We start from the raw sequence: 20344 nt of genomic DNA, 5'->3' as shown, positions 1-20344 counted from the left end.
TGTTAATTTTTTTTTGCCTGCTGTTAAATGATGAATGCAATTGCTTTCACAATTTATAGTGAAATGCAATATTTTCTGAAAACAGCAAAAAAAAGGCAAAAATATTTTTTGAAAAATATGTAAATATGTGTACTGTATTATTAAATGTTTTATTAAATATTAATACTTTTTTCTTTTTTTTCAGATTGAGATAGAAAATTTTCGAAAACTATAACCATTTTAAAAGCAATTAAAAATAAATTAAATGAATAAATCTTTTTTTGAGTGGGTATGGTAAGTCAATAATGTCATGGTCCCTTTTTTCCACTTCTCTACAATCACATTTGCAGTTTTTAATTGTTGTCTCTCAAGGACCTTGTAATGTGATAATTGATTTTTAGTGTTTTTAAAAAAGTTTTAAAAAAAATATATAAAAAATAGATGAAAGGTAAGGTTGGCTCTTAAAAGAGCCGTTGTGTTCATGCAGGGACAGAGGAAAGCAAGATTGGGAATATTAGACGGTACGACAAGTGTGCTGATCTATTTTACTGTTCACTAGGGAAACACTGGTCTCCCTATAAGTAATTAGATCGTGACAATGGGCGCACCGTACTTCAACCCTCGCAAACCGAGGGTTAATTTCCAGAGGACCAGAAAAAGGAGATGCTCCCCCCCACAGATGAAGGGCTCACCTGACCTGCAGAAGAAGGACTCGGCTCTGCAGATGATGGTCCAGGCTGAGCTGCTGTGGATGTGCTTGGTTGATTTACTGAAGGGTTACCTTCAGTAAGTCAAGCATGTGTCCTTCTGTGTACATCCTTAAGGTGTCTCATCATGGTGTGATTCCCAAAGGAATACTTCCTGTCAGGATTACCTCTTGAAAGTACACGCTTACACAGCTTGCAAGTCACTAAGGGTGCATTTACCTTTTGCTGGCCTTCTGGAAAAGTAAAATAATCCCATACGTAAGAGGTCTTTTGTTTCCTCGCTCTCTGCCTCAAGGTAGTGCTGCTAGCCTCACTCTCAGAAGAGCTCTGCTGTTCTGCCATCGTATCACAAAGACAACCCAGCTCCTTCTCCTAAGGGATCACAAGCAGAAATGAGGGGAATGGGTGTGGTGTAGGAGAGTTCTAGAACTGAAAGTAGTTTCAACCAATCAAAAGTTGTGTTTCATGATCACATGACCTACCGTACGCTTACGGTACGCTTACGGCAAAAGTACGCATGCGCGTAAAAAAGACACGCGCTTGCGCGCATGCGCATAACAGTCACTCCCCGACACTTCCGCGTAACGTGCGCGTGTAGCGTACACGCGTACGCGACCCACGCGGAGTACGCGCGGCTACGCAAATTGCGTAACTATACGCAAACAGCGTAGATAAATTACGGACATTGCGTAAACCGTACGCTTACCGTAAGCTTACGGTACGCGTACTAAAAAAAAAATAAAAAAAAAAGGAAAAAATCTATTGCTAATAAATTTTACCTGTTTATTTTATAAAATATATTAAAAAAAACATATTATAGAATTTTAAAAATTTAACCATAGTCTTTAAAAAAGGATAGAAAATTAAAATAAAAATATGTAAAAAAAAATAGAAGAAAAAAAAAAAAATTAGCATTTAAAAAACCTTGCAAATTCACTGAAAAAACCATGGGTTTCACACACGTTATAGTTAGGAATTAGCATTTAAAAAACCTTTGAAATTCACTGAAAAAACCATGGGTTTCACACACGTTATAGTTAGGAATTAGCATTTAAAAAACCTTTGAAATTCAATGAAAAAAACAAAGGTTTCACACATGTTATAGTTAGCTGGACATTTCACTCGTAAAAAACCAATGAAATTCCCCCGTTATAGTTAGTTCAGCTAACTATAACTCGCGCGCCCGCAATGCACTACTGATGACGTCACATATTACATCACTCATGACATGGTCAGTGACATCACTCATGACATCACTGATGACATCTCAAATGACATCACTGATGACATTATCCTTGTGACAGAGTGGTAGACCTCCTCTCACCCTAATATAACCTTTGATACAAACATTCAAAAATAGACACTAAAATTTTCAAAACAATGGACATACCAATAACAGTTACAACAACCTATTCAGTAATTCTAAGATCCACATACACATCCACTCATCCACCAACAATCCTATACAGTCACTCATACATGTACTCACACATCATATGTACTCATACACCTAAACATCCTGTAACACAATCCCACTCATCCATAGAGTTACTCACACACATAGTCACTCATGCTAATAAAGAATCAAACATCCATTTACTTGCATATACAGTTATACACACACCAGCACACTTACTTTTACAGAAACTTACACATACTTAGTCTTTTTAACAATCACTTATAGAAACACATACTTATTCATACAGGAACTCTTCCAATCTCTCACTCTCACATATACTCACTTATAAACAACAATAGTCACATATACTAGTTTAAAACATATGTAGTTACTTATGAAGACACTATTGAGACAGTCATTTACCCACTAACACACCCATGCACACACTCATCCACCCATACAGTCCTGCACACATGCTGTCTTCAACACATACAAACAGTGAGTCACTCAGTCATGCATCTATGCACTACGTAATACCCCCCACCGCACCATGAAGACACTCAGACACTCATACTGATACTCAAAAAAACAACTATTAACCTATATAGACACTCATGTAGCTACTCACCAACCCATGCAGCCACTTATATACAAAGTGAGAGACTGATACAGGTATTTACACATTTAAACATTACTCACTAAGCCATGTATTCAAAAAGATACACTTAATCAGTCAGTAATACAATCAATTTTTCAGAAACAAATCATCATTTTAGACACTTATATACTCATTTATTCTTCCATCGACCTTGAGATATACATATATTAAAACATATTTAATTTTCAGAAAAACACACATTCACTGGATGATGTCATCAGTGATGTCATTTGAGATGTCATCAGTGATGTCATGAGTGATGTCACTGACCATGTCATGAGTGATGTAATATGTGACGTCATCAGTAGTGCATTGCGGGCGCGCGAGTTATAGTTAGCTGAACTAACTATAACGGGGGAATTTCATTGTTTTTTTACGAGTGAAATGTCCAGCTAACTATAACATGTGTGAAACCTTTGGTTTTTTCATTGAATTTCTAAGGTTTTTTAAATGCTAATTCCTAACTATAACGTGTGTGAAACCCATGGTTTTTTCAGTGAATATATATATATATATATATACATGAAGTATAGTGTTAATATTTTATTTATTCGATCCATTGCATGATCCCACACATACATAAAATTAAATAGCAAACAATATGTCATGAAAATGTTAAAAACGCAAGAGCCAGAAATACCATCAACTTCGTAATCTTGTACATCATTCAGAGAGATGTTGTAACATTATGACTTACATGCTATAATTAAAAAGATTTCTTTTTTTACTGTAAAATCAGAGCTGTAATTTAAAAAACGCCAGCCATGAAAACAGTTCAACTCCGTCATTTCCTTGCTGTCCCACTAATTGTAATATTTATCTATGAGTGTAGCGTTATGTTATATTTAGCTGATTCATTTGCGAAAAATGCGACAGGCATCAAAGTCTGACGGAATGTTCCTTAGTTAAATAAATGTGGAAAAACACCATTTTGTGACAACAGTTATTCTGAAAACACTAAATAATAATGGATACAAGCCAATGGGATGTCCCAAAAAATAACATGGATAAATCCAAATGGAAATGTTAAAAAAATAAATACCATAAAACAGGAAGCCCTAATTAATATTACACCATGCTAAAGCTTGGTGCCAGGTATTTTGTTACATGGAAATTCTCACATTATCTTAGTAGGCAATGGTTTTGGTGTTGATGACCCAACTGAACAAACCACAGGGATAGAAGATTTGTACTACGGTAATCCTGATTAGGCTCAATTAGTAGGCATTTTATATTGTTATGAAAACTGCATATTTTACTTTTTTGCAATTGTATTGTAGTATTCCTGATGCTTGCCTTGTAGGAAGGCATATAACCAATATAGTAAATCTGAATTGGCTATGGTGACAAGACAATGATAACAGCTTGAGGCCTGATTGGTTGACTAGGAAATAGTATTTTGGTGCCATAGATCCGATAATAAAGTTCTAATAAACATAGTAGGCACCACATAATGATTGCAAAACACATACGTTGAAGTCAGTAGGTATTGAGAGAAATAACAATTCACCCGATCCACCCTTAAATACCTACTGACTTTAACTTATGTGTTTTGCCATCCAAGTCAATGCAGTCACCAACTCATGCTTCCATACCCTGAAGATGCGGAGGAAGATTTTCAAATGGCTCCCAATCAGTACCCGGAAAACTGTCATGTGTGCCGTCATTGCAAGCAAGTTGGATTACAGGAACACACTCCATTCCAGGATCAACAAAAACTTACCAGAAAGCTGTGAACCATTCAGAACTCAGCAGCAAGAATCACTCTTAACCTTCCACGCTGCACTCACATCACACCACACTTAAGGAGCTCCACTCACTCACCATACATAAATCAGCACAATTAAATCCCCTCATTCACACTTTCAAGGCACTATATAACACTGGCACAGCATACCTCAACAATTGCATCTGATTTCACAAACTTCCCAGACACCTCTGCTGTCCGTACTCCTACTTGCACACATCCCAAGCATGTGGAAAACCAGATTTAGTGGTCAAGCTTTCTCCTTCATCGCTCCTAAAGCATGGAATGGCCTGCCACTACACTACACTCACTTTTTGAATTCCCCACAAATTTACAAACCTGGCACAGGTTTGGCTAGACTCTCACCTGCTCAGCATCAATATACCCTCCTGGGTGATTGCACCCTCTACAAATCTGCATACAGTAACATAAAAATTATGCTTATTCCTCTCACCCCATGCAGTGGTAACCAACATCCTTTTTTTACTGTACTCCTACATCCTTATCATAATTCAGCCTTTTTAGTTAATGTGTGTAATTCTGTTTCCATCGTTTTATTTTCAGAATTTAAGACCCTACAATTTCTCCCCATCCTTAAAGACTGAAATGTCAAAGGAAAATAATGGCATGAAATAGCAGGAGTAGATGGGACTCACTTTACATACATCTGATGCTGTAGTCTGATCCATAATAGATTAGATTTGGAGCATGTGACAGAAAGAGTACGGCACCCTTTTGCTACAGAGGATTGAAAAGAAATTTGCATTAATTTTTAAACAGTCACCAGAAGCTCTGAAGAACACCCTGGCATATTTTAATTACACCAATGTCATATTAGTTACAATAGATGGTCAAACCGCTGAATTTATCTACGTGTCTCTGTGATAGATCTGCATAAATGATAGCAAATGAAGAGAATGTTAAAAATGTACCCTGAAAATTAATTCTATTACCTTATAATCAAAAACAGAACAGTTTATAAGCAAATTTGCATTGATTTCACCTTACATGCCATATATTAACAAACAAGTATTGGCAGGAACATTACTGGAAGGTATCAATAATCAAGATTAGTTTGTGTCAGGATTTTCTAATAAAATGATCAGGACAATTAAAGTTTCACGTTTCAGGAATGTATTGTGCGTAAAGCATTTGTTTCAAGTCTATTTTTGTGAAGACTTAATTACATGTGACATTACTGACACTTTCATTTAACAAAATGAATAAAATACTAATTAACTGTGTTTTGGAAATAACTGGTGAGTATATTGCCTTGGAGTTTTGTTATATTTTCCTATATTTTTCAAAAGTTTATTACAGTAGTTGAAGTTGACCTCTTTTCACTGCATGGCTTCATGATGCAGGTCATTAGTGTAGATAGCTCCATGCCACTATGTCATAGTGGGTGTGCATCATAGTGGGTACATGTCATAGTGGAGGATACATCACATAAGCAAACCAATAGCACTCAATATTAATAACACAACTGAATGTGAATTTTTCTGGCAAGCTCAGTACATACCCCTGTGTAACTATTTCTATATTTGAATACTTTTAAGTAAAAAAGAAAATATTTTTTCATAGGAGCTTACCAATGCTGCAAAGCATGTGAAGCTTACAGCCCAACTGTTAACTCAAATGCTATCCTCATTACTCATCTCTTTCTGTTATGTACACTAAACCATAACCACTAACACACTTACCTCAGCACATACCTTTATTGATATTGATATCCTTAACCTCAATGTTGACTAGAACCATACCAATACCATAAGCCTAACTCAACGTCTTACCTCATCCTAGTCCTAACTCTAAACATATCTTTAACCGCCTAAACTAAAAACTAATACACATCCTGTCCTGTAGCCAAGGGCTTTGACTTATTCTAAGATTAACTCTAAAGTTCTCTATTAGACCTGACCGCCTTAGGGAGGTCTTCCCCAAATATTTTGCCTGCTTGCCTCATTTTTTGCTGATTCCTTTTGTCAGTCTTAGGACTCTGAGCACTTTGCCACTGTTAACCACTGCTAAAGTGCATGTATTATTTCCCTTAAGCATGGCTTCATTGACTTATCCACAATTGGCACAGTTAATTTACCTGGAAGTCCCTAGTGAAGTGCACTACATGTGCCCAGGGCCTGTAAATTAATTGCCGCTGCTGGGACTGCAGCTCACTCAAGTAGCCCTTAAACATCTCAGCCCTGCCACTGCAGAGCCTGTGTGTTCAGTTTACACTGCCATGTTGACTTGACATTTAAAACCCCTTGCCAAACCTTACACTGTCCTTTTATTATATATAAGTAGGTAGCCCATAGGGCAGGGGGCTGTGTAATCAAAATGTAGAATGTGTGCTTCTAAGTTTTACATCTGCTGGTAGTGAGGTTCACATTGGGGATTCCTTATTACAGTGCATAAGCTATAATTTCTAATTGAGATAATTTCTAATTGAGAGAAGGTAGAGTTATCATGTTTAGTACCTATGGAATGGTAATGATAAATCCTCTTTAATGGTAAAGTTGGATTTGTCATCACTATTCTGAAAATGCCACTTTATAAAGTTTGGCATTTTCCTGCTCTTAAGCATTTAGTGCCTGCTGCCTGTTTCTGATCACTGGCTGTACTGGGTAACAGTTCACTGTGTGTATTTCCTCCAGGAAGCCACACACAAGGGAAAAGTGGGTGTTGCTTCATTAAGGGTGGGCGGTACACTCCTCCCTGCTGATGGAGTTTGCAGAGTTTTGCCACTCTGGGCTCCTCAAGGAGAGCAAAGTTTGGCAAAAACTTGACCCACTATCGCATAGTGTTTTGCCTATGGTACCGAGGAAAGGTGACACCCACCGCACAGGAGACCTCAGTGGAGCGAGGAAGAATAAATATCCTGCAATCAATGCCTCCACTGCTTCCTCCATCACTCACAGGCTCTCTGTGTTCATCACAATTTCCTCCCTAGCACCTCGGTTGCATTATATTTTCCCCGACTAGGTGTGTTTTAATTCGGCCTGTGAGAGGGAGCTTCAACCATACGCTGGTGTGTGTGAGAGGAGCTGAGAAGCCTGAAATCATGAGGAGTTGTGCCTGGAAGGCAGGGACTCGGACACAGGTGCCTCTCAAAGCATGTAGGTGCTTGGGTTTTTGAACTACAGAAGCATTGGTGAGTAGCAGCGCAGGATGTGGGGGTGCATGTGAAAAGACCCCTGGTATGTGGGGAAACTTATTGAGAGAGTGGGTACATGTGCCGCCGTGTTCAAGGAAATCTATGCACAACGTGAAGACAATTTAAAATAGACATTTATTAATAGCAGGTGGTAACTAGCTGAAGTCACACACCCTCAGGCAAGAGCCCTCCATGGTTGGCTGGGATAACCTTTAGCTGAGCCTGTGTGGCTTGCACTTGACCTTTTGCTTGAACGTTATGTTATGATACCCACAGTTGTATATATCTGTATTGCCATTGGTGTGGCACCTCAGCACTTTTGCATCTACTATTCTCTACATGGACCCTGTGCAAACCTTGTGCATGAAGCAACATGTTGAATATCTTAATTTCAGTTTGGTAATGAGTTCAATCTTTGTCACACTTATCGAGAGCAAACAAAAAAAAAATCTTCATGTATATAGATAAGGTATCTATACTCTCCCCTCCTAATGCCCCCCATTTAAAAATATCAGTGTTGCCGGGGGAGAAATATCAAAATGATCTTCTGTCTTAAAATTAAAAATATATATATATTTTTTTTAATTTTCAGGGTCATTATATTTTTGTTTGTTTTGCTGTGTCTCTGTGGTTTTAATGTCAGTTTGTAAACTGCTATAGTTGTGCATCAGGAAGGCTCAGTGTTTATTTTTATCATAGTGTGGTCCATGTGCTGGTTTCTGCATAGGAAAAGTACGTACCATTTTCAGCCTGGGCTTCTAAGCACTGTTAAAAGCAATTATGAAGAAAATAGAGTTTGCCTAAGGAGCGCAAAGGCTAAGACCATTACAACCTGGAGACTAGGGGTGGTTGGAACTCCACGAAATTCCACAGAGTTGTATGTACCTTTGTGGAATTCAGCAAGGTAAAACTCTGAGGGTTCTGCCCAACCCTAGACTTCTTGCATCTTCCTGGGAGGAAGGGAAGGAGGAGCTGGGCGCAGCCTCACACTTACACCTGAAAAGGCTGGGCCTGTTCACACACAAAGGGCACAGCTGCATACCCCCTGTAGACAGCCTGGAGAAAGGACCTCTGTGAACCTCAAAGACCCTTTTTTTTAATTCACCCCACTTCCAAGGCAGTACACTTCTGGACCTGAAACCAACTTGTCACGAAGAAAAATGGCTGTGCTAAGGACTGCCACTCTGCTGTACTGCTGCCCGACTGTTCTGCCCTGCTGCACTCTCTTACTGGCTTATTCACATGACCCAGAGTGTCTCCAAGGGCTAGCTGACTAGCCTCCTGTTCTTAGAAGACTCAGGGACATCAAAGTATTCCATTCTGCACCTGTGCCTGGTACACTGGAAGTGGACCCAAGTGCTTTCTCCAGCAGGACCAACGCATCCTATGCTGAAAGAGCAGAATCATTACATTGCAGCTGGTGGAGGAACATAACTGGTGCATCGCACTTATAACAAGAGCATAGTCATTAGAACCACCTCTTCGCAGCCACTGCAGAAGAATAATCTCTTTGACTGTGTGAAGAAACCCAGCACATCGGCTTTGGAACTAATCCATCTCAGAACCAATGCTTTTCTCCTCTTTCATTTTGATCCGATAAGTCGGGACGATTATGAAGATGCCGGTAAATCACGACTAACACAAGAGTTGCCTATTCTGCATCAATTTCCATTTCAAAAGAAATAAATTACTCGAACTAAACTAACTAAAAGATAAACGGAATTTCAGATGAGCGTTTGCCCCCATATGGTGACTACCATGTAAATCCTGATTTTTGGAGCACCATTGAATTTTGGTTGCTGTTTTGAATGGTTTTGGAACATACGATTAGGTTTCTTACTATTCAAGGTCACCAGTACACACAAGAATTTACGTCCTGAAGATGGTCTGATAGATGTCTTCACACTAAAGACCAAAACGTCGACAAAACGTCGACAATTTGACCCATTTTCTTTGTCAACAACCTGTCAGGATTTGTTTATTGCAATGTCAATGATGTTTTACCTGTCAATCAATTTGTGAAATAGGCTAGGGCAAAAGTGTTTTATAATAATAGATATGTAGGAAAGAGTGTCCTTCCAAGTCGCTTTTGCTCTCATGTGATTTGTAATCTGTGCCCTTTTTAGAACACAGTCTTTTACATAAATCTGAACTTGACCATGTATACACCTGTGCAGAATTGTTTATTTTTGTTGAGCCTTGTCCAGTTTTGCATTTGATTCGCTGTACAATACATAATTTACTTTGACATTTGTTTGGAACAAGCCACTATTTAGGGCTTACGATAATTCAAGTTTTGAAATTACTGAAGACTTAGATATTGAAAATAATCCCTTGAAGGCAACTTCACCTGAATTTTCTTCAGAAATGGCGCATCAGTATCGTTGTGTGAAAAAAACCAACGCATCTTCTCAACTGCGAGATCGTCACAGACTCATCGCTTGACTGCACCCAGCATCCTGTTGTTTGCAACCAGGAGTAAGGTACTTTTGCTCAGCAGGGCCTGCGTGGGCCCTGTATTCAGCATGCACTCCATCACAGTTGGCCTGATCTCTTGACTGTGTCCTGGTACAGCAGGACCAATTAACTTTTTAGGCACTTACTACTTCTAAGCACAATATTTACATTTAATCTTTAAAAATTCATATCTTGGCATTTAAATATTAGATTTTGATCATTTTTGGTCTTGTTTTATTTATAAAATCATAATCTATTTTTCTAAACTGGTATGAAGTATTTTTGGGATGTTTTCACTGTGTTATTGTTTGACGTATTGCAAAAATACTTTACACATTGCCTCTGCTCTGTGCCAAGATACCAGAGGATGAGCACAGGTTAATTTATGGTGTGTATCTGATTTACCCCAACTAGGATTGTGGTTCCTGCTTGGGCAGGGTGCATACCTTTGCCAACCAGAAACCTAATTTCCCACATTGGTGACCACCAGTGAGGATAGGACTTGTGTTTTTGTAGTGCCATAAAGTGACTCAGTGTACACTACAACTCAATATCTAGACCAGTTTTAATAAATTTACACTTTTTTTGCAAATGTTACCCCCTTTCTACTTGTGTCATGAGTCTGTTACTCCACCTACAAAATTGAGCAAACCAATTTGGAGACCTACACTGTGGCCCAACTCAAGGACTTATGTCAGGAAAGGGGATTGCCTGCCAAGAGGAGCATCAAGAAGGCAGAGCTCCTAAAGTCTTTGAGGGCATGAGTGGAGACCCACCAGACCCCCACATATTATGAAGAGGAAGGGTTAGGATATAAGGAGGAGTTAGACCAGGATCTAACAGTTAGTCAACATAAACCTACCCCAAGGGCTGGAAGTTCACCCACGTGCTCGGAGCAGTGTATCATGTAGGAACCTGTAGCCAGCGAAGCTGGAGGAAAGAGGGAAGAGAGTAAATTGAAGCTGGAGCATGTAGAACTAGAGCATGGCAAAAACTTGCAATGTTGAAGAAGGAACAAGCTCTAGAGGAGAAGAGGCCAGCCATGGAGGAAAGAAAGATGGCCCATGAGCTAAGCCTCAGAAAGATGGACATTAGAGCCATGCACATGGAGTCCAGCAGTGATGGTGGCAGCATACCTGCAGTGTCTGCTGATGAGGGAAGGGTCCACATCCCAAAAGATTTGGTGCCCAAATATGTGCTACCACCAGATCCATGGCTGTTCAGGAATGGAGTCATGAAGGTCTGAAGCCTGAAAGAATGGCTGAGACAGATTCCAAAGGAGGAAAGGGCAAGGGCTGTTTAAAACCAATCCCTGAATGCCTCCCAGCTAACGTGGATGAGGTGTCAGAGGAGGCCACCCCAGAGTCCACTGATGAGGACATTTCCCCACCTGGTGACCTGTCTGAACTTGAAGTAGAAGGGGGATCCAGCAAGGACAAATTCTTCAGGGCCCAGGAAGAGTGCCCAACCCTGGATGGCATGAGGTAACAGGTCAAAGCCCAGGCAGCAGGTGATGTCTCTTGGAATCACTACATTTACTGGGAGGATAGCCTCCTTTATAGCCAGTCTAAGGCACCTGAGACAGCCAGAGCCCTTCTGGTCTTCCAATGCTACAGGGCCCTCCTACTGAAGCTGGCTCATGAAATACTCCTGGCATGACATCTGGAGCAGGATACGCCCTTTGCTAGGCTTGTCCGCCAATTTTACTGGACCTGGATGAAGATTTCCACAGATTAATTCTGCAGGACTTGTTTGACCTACCAGTGGAAGACAGGGCAGAAGCTGAAAGCTCCCCTTTATCCCTCGCCTGCCATTGGCACACACTTTGAAAGGGCGGGCATCGACATTGTAGGGCCTATGGATCCTGAGACAGCCTCTGGCAACAGGTTTATTCTGGTACTTGTGGACCATGCTATAAGATAACCATAGGCCATTCCTCTGAGGACTGCAACTGCACCTGCCGTGGTCAAGGCCCTAATTGGGATTTTTACCAGAGTAGGTTTTCCCAAGGACGTGGTGTCTGATAAAGTTACAAACTTCATGTCTGCTTCTATGTAGTCAATGTGGTAGGAGTGTGGAGTTACCTACAAGTTCTCCGCCTCTGCCATCTACAAATAAATGGGCCTGTTCAACAAGAATTCAACAAGACCCTCAAAGGCATGATCAAGGGCCATCTGAGGCTGAGAGGCATTAAGTGCAATGTCCTCTTGCCATGCCTTCTCTTTGCTTACAGAGAGTTACCACAGAAGAGGGTTGGATTTAGCCCCTTTGAGATTCTGTATGGTCATCCTGTAAGGGGACCTCTCAGTCTGGTTGAAAGAAAGGTGAGGCAAGCTCCCCGGAAACTTCCTCAGGATGTAGTACACTACATGCTGGCCTTCAGGAGCCAGATGGCCAAGATATCTAAGCAAGCACCTGAAAACTTAGTGGCCAGCCAGGAGGTGATGAAGTAGTGGTATGGCCAACCGGCTAACCCTGTGGAATTGCAACCTGGACAGAAAGTGTGGGTGATGGAACCCATGGTACCCAGGCCCCTCTGAGAGGAGCATCGGGACCCGTGAGATTGTTATGAGGAAGGGGGAGGCCACCTTCCTGGTGAACCTCAAGACCCCCAAGCACCCCAGAGTGTGCTCTGTATCACCCTTCTCAAACCACACTTTGAGACTTCTGAGGTCACCATACTTCTGGTGACAGATGGAGGGGAGGAGAAGTAGATTGTATCTCTCCTTGACCTCTGAGCCTCCAAAAATAATGGGTGAGTGGAACATACATCAAAATCCCCAGGCATAGTTAGAGCATTAGTCAGATCCCAAATCCTACTTCCACCCAACCTCTCCTCCGCCGATGACCTTACCGACCACTAAAACAGAAAAATGGCAGAACTTGTTTGAAGCAGTCACCCGGATGAAACTCAAAATAATCAAGAAGCCTTCTTTCGAGTTCCTGGTTCAACAAAGACCTTAATAATGAGTGACAACAACTCTAACCGTCTGGAAGAAATTGGAGACATCAACCCTCATTAACCAATCTCTTGGTGCTCTAGCCTGAACATCTAAAATATAAAAAACACATCTTTAATGAAAACGACAGCTTTTTCCGAGACCAACTTGTTCGGTATAGGAACAGACCCAAAGACCTCTTCAACATCATCAAACAGCAAACCTCCTCTTTCACCCAACACTCAATTAATAACTCTACTAAGTGCTGCAAAGAACTTGCAATTTTTCCCCCCCAAAAAATATCTAATATCAAACTCTCTCTTGAGCTTCCCACCTCCCCACCCTGCAACCAGGAACTTAAATGGGTACACCCAAATCCCTACCTTCAAATGATGGCTGTCTCACCCTCTCAGCAACATGCAGCTGTCATCACACATCTCCGAACCCTTCCAGCTATGTTTGTTAAAAATCTCAATCATATCATCTCTCCTATTAGGACCAAAATAATCAGCTCCTCCTTATGGGGCAGCTCCATCCCAGCCCCATCAAACTTGGCCAAGTCACCCCCACATCAAGAAACTAGACGCTAACCAAAACAACCTTAATAACTACAGACCCATAACCAACCTCCCTCTTCATCCCAAAAACAACGAAAAATGGGTGGTTGTACAACTCAACAACCACGTTGAAAAATACAACTTGCACAACACCTTTCAATCTAGGTTCAGGCAAGGCTGCAATTCAGAGACTGCAATACTGAACATCGTAGACGACATACACAAAACTCTAGATGATAGCCAGGCCTACCTCCTAGTCCTCCTGGACCTCTTGGCTGCCTTTGTTACTTTCAACCATGACACCCTCCTAAGTACCCTAGTAAAGCATGCAGGCATCAATGGAACGGCCGTTCAATGGTTCGCTACTTTCCTGAACCAACTCTCACAGCTTATCACAGCTTTGGGAAAGGAGTTGGCCTAACGGCTAGGGCGGTCAACCTCGAATCTGGAGAACTGGGTTTGAGTCTTGGCAATGATGCTGAACATCCTGTGATTCTGGGCAAATCACTTAATCTCCCCGTGCCTAACAAAAATGAATGTGTCCTCATGTAACGCAACAGGTGCTATGTAAAGTGCTCTGATACCCGATACCTTTGGGTCAAGTTCGCGCTATATAAAACTCAAAATACACAACTCAATCTCAAAAGCAACCCCTGTCTCACAAGGATTCCCTCAAGGGTCAATCCTGTCTTCTGCCCCTACTCAGCGTCTATAGAACCCCTTATAATGATCTTGAAACAAGCCACAATTGCTTGTCATCTCTACACAGATGACACCCAACTCTATATAAATTTCTCTTCAGTCAAAGACATCCAGCACTAATGTACCACTCTCTCCACAGTTCAATCCTGGCTGTCCAGCAATCATCTTAAGCTCAACCCCAACAAAACTGAACTGCTTTTCATCCAATCCAATAGAAATCCGTCTCAACAAACTCACTCATTAAACGGTAAACTATCCATCTCCAACTCTTTCAAATCCCTATGGTTTACACTTGAAAGATAAAAGAGCATGTCTCTGCTGCAAGTTGCTTCTACATGCTAAAACACCTAAAAAAAATAAAACTCCAATCTTTCATCCCCATCAAAGACCTAAAGACTATGGTGCAATAATTACTCCTCCCTAAGTTAAACTATGATAACACAATGATTGCGGGCACCAGACTAACACATTTAGCCCCTTTGAAAGCCCCACTCCACGCAGCTTTTACTTTTGGGGAATACTCACTTCGACCACATCACTCCCACTTCAATAAACTCAACTGGCTACTCAAAATTGGTTACATAACCCACAAAACTCTATATGAGCAAAAAGGCATCCTACCTCCCAAATAAATTATCAAAAGCTTGTCAAAACAGACCTCTTAGAAGCTCTGACAGTCGACTCTTGATTCCGCAAAAATTTAAGAATAAGAAATCCCACAACTGCTCCTTCTCTTAGAACGCTCCCAGAATCTGGAACTCACTGTCTCAAGACTTATGTGACAATTAGTCATTCCATCCCTTCAAGAATAAACTAAAGTGTCTTCTATTCAACAAATATGTACATCATCCCCCTTAAACCATCTGACTGCCCTGTTTGCTCCCACACGCACCTTCAAAATAAATCTGAGCATCACTATCTCGAGGATAACTGTACCTCTACTCTCTCTACCTTCACAACACCTCACCTTAGCTACTTCAGAATATATATGGTCCATCTATACTACTGTCCATCGTAAATCTCCTCTTTATATTGTTAGTGTGTATTCTTATTTACTACACATGTAACTTGTGTTAAGTTTGTAAAGCACTATATATGTAAAACAAAGATTTCAAAGAGCAAGTGAGCTCTTGAACAACAAAAAAATAATGGGGTTGGGCAGCAAATTCCGTTCCGCTCGCCGAACTTGCGAAATGTTAAAACTTCCGCGATCCGCGGCGGAATGGAATTGTATTGCACAAAACGGTGGCATCTTCGTGGATAAATATGCAGGGCAGGATTATTTCTGGCACGGTGCTCCTGTCACAAAAATTACACCTCAACAGGAAGCACTTACAGACATAAATAAAGCAGGTGCCCGAGTTGAAGGTCAAATTCAGTAACGTATAATCAGCCACTCGTTGCACGCTCAGTGCGCTGCACACCAGAGCACAAATATACAAAGAATGTGTTCCAGCGCTGTTGCCTAAAGTTTTTTTTTAAAACACAGACACCCGAATCTGTGCTACATACTCCGCCAGGAGTACATTATACAGATGCTGACCGCCCCACAGTGAAAGAAGAGAAAGAAGAGTTTGTGAGGCCCTGTCCTGAGTGTGCAAGGATAACAAGACATGAAAGCACTCAGTCCGTGCTATACGCAATTTATAAGACACCACTTCAAAGCGCTAGATGGTGGCACATGCGGCACTTGTGACCTAATAATGCCCATGAGTGGACACGTGAAACGTCCACGTCAGGGGGCCGGACACTGATCATGAGATGCCTCCAAATTTCTCATCACCGCACGGGTACCCTTTAGGGACAGCAAACCATCTCAGTGGCATGACAGGGGAGATACATAAAAACCACCCGCTGTGGGCACAGACCACACGAAATACCCTTAATGTCTGTGGGGGAAATGCCATGTGACTCCATGCCACAAAGACACCTCATCTCCAGTCCTATACATTCATTAGCCACACCGGTGCATTCTGGGATTTGTAGTCTTGGTTTAGTCCAGCCGAGCCCATTGTACATTCCAAGGTGGATGTCCTGCTTGAACATAGATTCGTAATAGAAAGCTTGCGAGAGCTGACCAGGTGCCCGCTTCGCATGGAGTCATATGTTATATCGTTGGCATTTGAAATGAGCACAAACTATCACAAGGATGGCTACACAGCGCTCTTATAGGGTTTAATTTGCATAGCGCTCCCTACTCTCATGTGACACTGAAGCGCTTCTGGTTGCTTGGTAAGAGGCTGCTCTGTATGCCGTGCATGGTGGTGCTCTTACATGTTGGTACTACTGTGGGCACCATTGGTGTATCTTTTCGACTGCCCCACTGCCACTTTTTTATTTTGAGAGGGAGAGTACCTGCACTTCTCAAGAGAAATGCAATACTTGCAATTGGAGAGTACAGTCACTTCTCAGAAACAAGCAGGTACTCTGGTACAGAGTACCTGCACTTCTATTTTCCCATTTCAAGCACTGTGTAAATGTGCATTTTTAATTGAAATTCAAAGTGAGAACACAGAGGCCATTCCATGAAGGTAATCCCACCTCTGAGCACAGGTGCATCACGTGGCTGAGCATCACCACCTGTGCCGCCCAGTGAGTCACTGAGTGTATGGCTGAGAGGCCTTCCCAGTGGTTTCTGGGGGAGGAGGAAGCTGGCACACAATGCAAAGGGCACACTGAGTGCCCAGAGCCAACCAGGCACGTTCCTTGGCAATGGCAGGCAGACTCTCTGGTTACCAGGAGTGCCCCCTGGTGTGGCCATAAGCTCCATAGCGGGTATATCTCTGGTACATTCCCAGCACCTGTCACCAGCTGGTCACAATACCACAGCCGCCTTCCTGGTGCCCCCTCGCCACAGGTTCTAATCTCTGCCCTACCCTGGTACTCACCACCCATCGTTACTCAGGCTCTGTAAGAGCGAGGAGATGTGGATCACGGGGCAAAGCTGCCACTTAGGAACAGGGAAAGCAGGTTGGAATCATGTGAACTTACAAAGAAGCCCCGCCCCTGAAATCTCTGCGAGGACGCGAAATTCCACGTGTTCGCTGAGATTTTGTGCCGTTTAGCAGAATTTTGCGAAAGGCAACTTCGCAAATTCCTCCCACCCCTACAAAATACCAACGGGAAACATAATTACAAGACAAGCAGAGGACAAAAAGAGAACCATTGATGATATTATCAGGGAACTGGAACGCGCCCGCACTAATGAATTAAACAAGTGGTGGTAAATGACATCGCTACAAAAATATATTGAATACAAAAAATCCCAAGAGGTCTAATAACATTAATATGGCCTGGGCCAAAATTCCGTTCCGTTCGCGGAAATTGCGATAATTTGACATTTTTGCGTTCCGCGGAAAGCGCGAAAATGTCAAAATTTCGGCAATCCGCATCTTAGCGGTAATTTGTTTCTTGCTCGCGCTGTAAAAAAGATACATTCTTACGTGCGCGCGATCGCCTTACCTGAATCCCCGCGTTGTCTCACAACAGTTTGCGCCCGCATTAACGTCACTTGCCGCGCGATCACGTCATTTGTCGCACGATCACGTCATTCTTCTCGCGATCATGCACCGCGCGAGTATGAGAGGATTGAGATCTCGAACACGTCATTCTCCACCGCGAGCGAGAGAGTGAGGATGCGGGCACGTCTAATCGAACGCGAAAAGGAGAAAGAGACCCCGAACACGTCATATCCAACGCGACAGGGAGCGAGAGAACACGATCAAGTCATTTTCGACATGCCATCGACATCCGGCGGAAGTAATGTGAAGCTCGAGAACTCTAACATGTAAAATTTTCAATTTGGAGAAGAATATCAGCTCTAGCAGCATGAAACCTTCTGCAAATGATGATTTTGGATGAAAACAACTCCTCAGATTGAAATTTGGCTGTCCTTTTTTGTGCAAGGAGTCCTTTTTTAAAAAGGTGGAGAGAGGGAGGAAGTGACACAGAATCTCCAACTTCCTGTTCCTGTCCAGCAGGCTCCTCCCAGTGCTTTGTCCATCTCCTGCTCATTCTGCCTTTGGATTTTGAGCTGGAAAGATCACTCTTTTTGTCTGCTGCATCACTGCAATTGGATTTGAGGATTTTTTGATTTGGATATTTTACAGGTAAGTCGTTGTTGTGTCTGTTTGATTGTGGGCATTGCAGTTGTTGTAACTACAATTTATTTTTGGTAACTATCATCATTCCTTTTTTAAAAAATGTTGTGGGTATTAGTAGTCAGTAGTAGGCCCGAGCTAGTCATGGGCATGGCCTCATGGGTGTGTGCATGATGAAGCAACTGTTCCTTTGGTGTTTTTTTAATGTATTTCATTTTCAAGCATCATTTAGGACATGGATGGCATTGGATTGAGTTGGGGAAGTGTGTTTTTTTGGGGTGGGCTTTCTGATGTTGTTGGGCCTGGCCCTGTGGCTGGTGGCCATTTTGAAGCCTAGGGCTGCAAGCCTGCCTGGCCTTGTCTGCCAACAGGCCTGCTTTCATCCACTAGGATCAGAGCAGGTAGCCACAGCTTTATTAATCAAGTGTTTTCTGTGTGGTCTATTGAATTTAGACATCATTTAGGGCATGGATGGTATTAGATTGAGTTGGGTAAGTGTGTTTTTTTGGGGTGGGCTTTCTGATGTTGTTGGGCCTGGCCATGTGGCTGGTGGCCATTTTGAAGCCTAGGCCTGCAAGCTTGCCTGGCCTTGTCTGCCAACAGGCCTGCTTTCATCGACTAGGATCAGAGCAGATAGCCACAGCTTTACTAATCAAGTGTTTTCTGTGTGGTCTGTTGAATTTAGACATCATTTAGGGCATGGATGGCATTAGATTGAGTTGGGGAAGTGTGTTTTTTGGGGGTGGGCTTTCTGATGTTGTTGGGCCTGGCCATGTGGCTGGTTGCCATTTTGAAGCCTAGGCCTGCAAGCTTGCCTGGCCTTGTCTGCCAAAAGGCCTACTTTCATCCACTAGGATCAGAGCAGGTAGCCACAGCTTTATTAATCAAGTGTTTTCTGTGTGGTCTGTTGAATTTAGACATCATTTAGGGCATGGATGGCATTAGATTGAGTTGGGGAAGTGTGTTTTTTTGGGGTGGGCTTTCTGATGTTGTTGGGCCTGGCCATGTGGCTGGTGGCCATTTTGAAGCCTAGGCCTGCAAGCTTGCCTGGCCTTGTCTGCCAACAGGCCTACTTTCATTCACTAGGATCAGATCAGGTAGCCACAGCTTTATTAATCAAGTGTTTTCTGTGTGGTCTGTTGAATTTAGACATCATTTAGGGCATGGATGGCATTAGATTGAGTTGGGGAAGTGTGTTTTTTTGGGGTGGGCTTTCTGATGTTGTTGGGCCTGGCCATGTGGCTGGTGGCCATTTTGAATCCTAGGCCTGCAAACTTGCCTGGCCTTGTCTGCCAACAGGCCTGCTTTCATCCACTAGGATCAGAGCAGGTAGCCACAGCTTTATTAATCAAGTGTTTTCTGTGTAGTCTGTTGAATTTAGACATCCTTTATGGCATGGATGGCATTAGATTGAGTTGGGGAAGTGTGTTTTTTTGGGGTGGGCTTTCTGATGTTGTTGGGCCTGACCATGTGGCTGGTGGCCATTTTGAAGCCTAGGCCTGCAAGCTTGCCTGGCCTTGTCTGCCAACAGGCCTGCTTTCATCCACTAGGATCAGAGCAGGTAGCCACAGCTTTATTTATCAAGTGTTTTCTGTGTGGTCTGTTGAATTTAGACATCATTTATGGCATGGATGGCATTAGATTGAGTTGGGGAAGTGTTTTGTTTTGGGGTGGGCTATCTGATGTGGGTTGTCTTAAAGAGATGCTTTTGTTTTATGTGTCTGGTGTGTTGGTGTGCAATGCATGCACCCTGCAGACCTTTTTGAAGCCTGTGAATGTTTGTATTTGCATTTTGTTGCATTAAAAAGGCAGAGCAGTGTGCATTAGCATGCATCCTTTACCTGGCTTTGATAGGCCTTTTGTTAGCCCCTGTTGTTTCCCAGGCCCCCTGCTTGTTTGTGATTTGTGAGTGTCCATGTGGCTGGTGGCCTTTTTTTGTGTTTGG

Source organism: Triturus cristatus, chromosome 2_2 (assembly GCF_964204655.1).
Source record: "Triturus cristatus chromosome 2_2, aTriCri1.1, whole genome shotgun sequence".
Taxonomy (NCBI): Eukaryota; Metazoa; Chordata; class Amphibia; order Caudata; family Salamandridae; genus Triturus; species Triturus cristatus.
Note: the sequence above shows the minus strand (reverse complement) of the source record.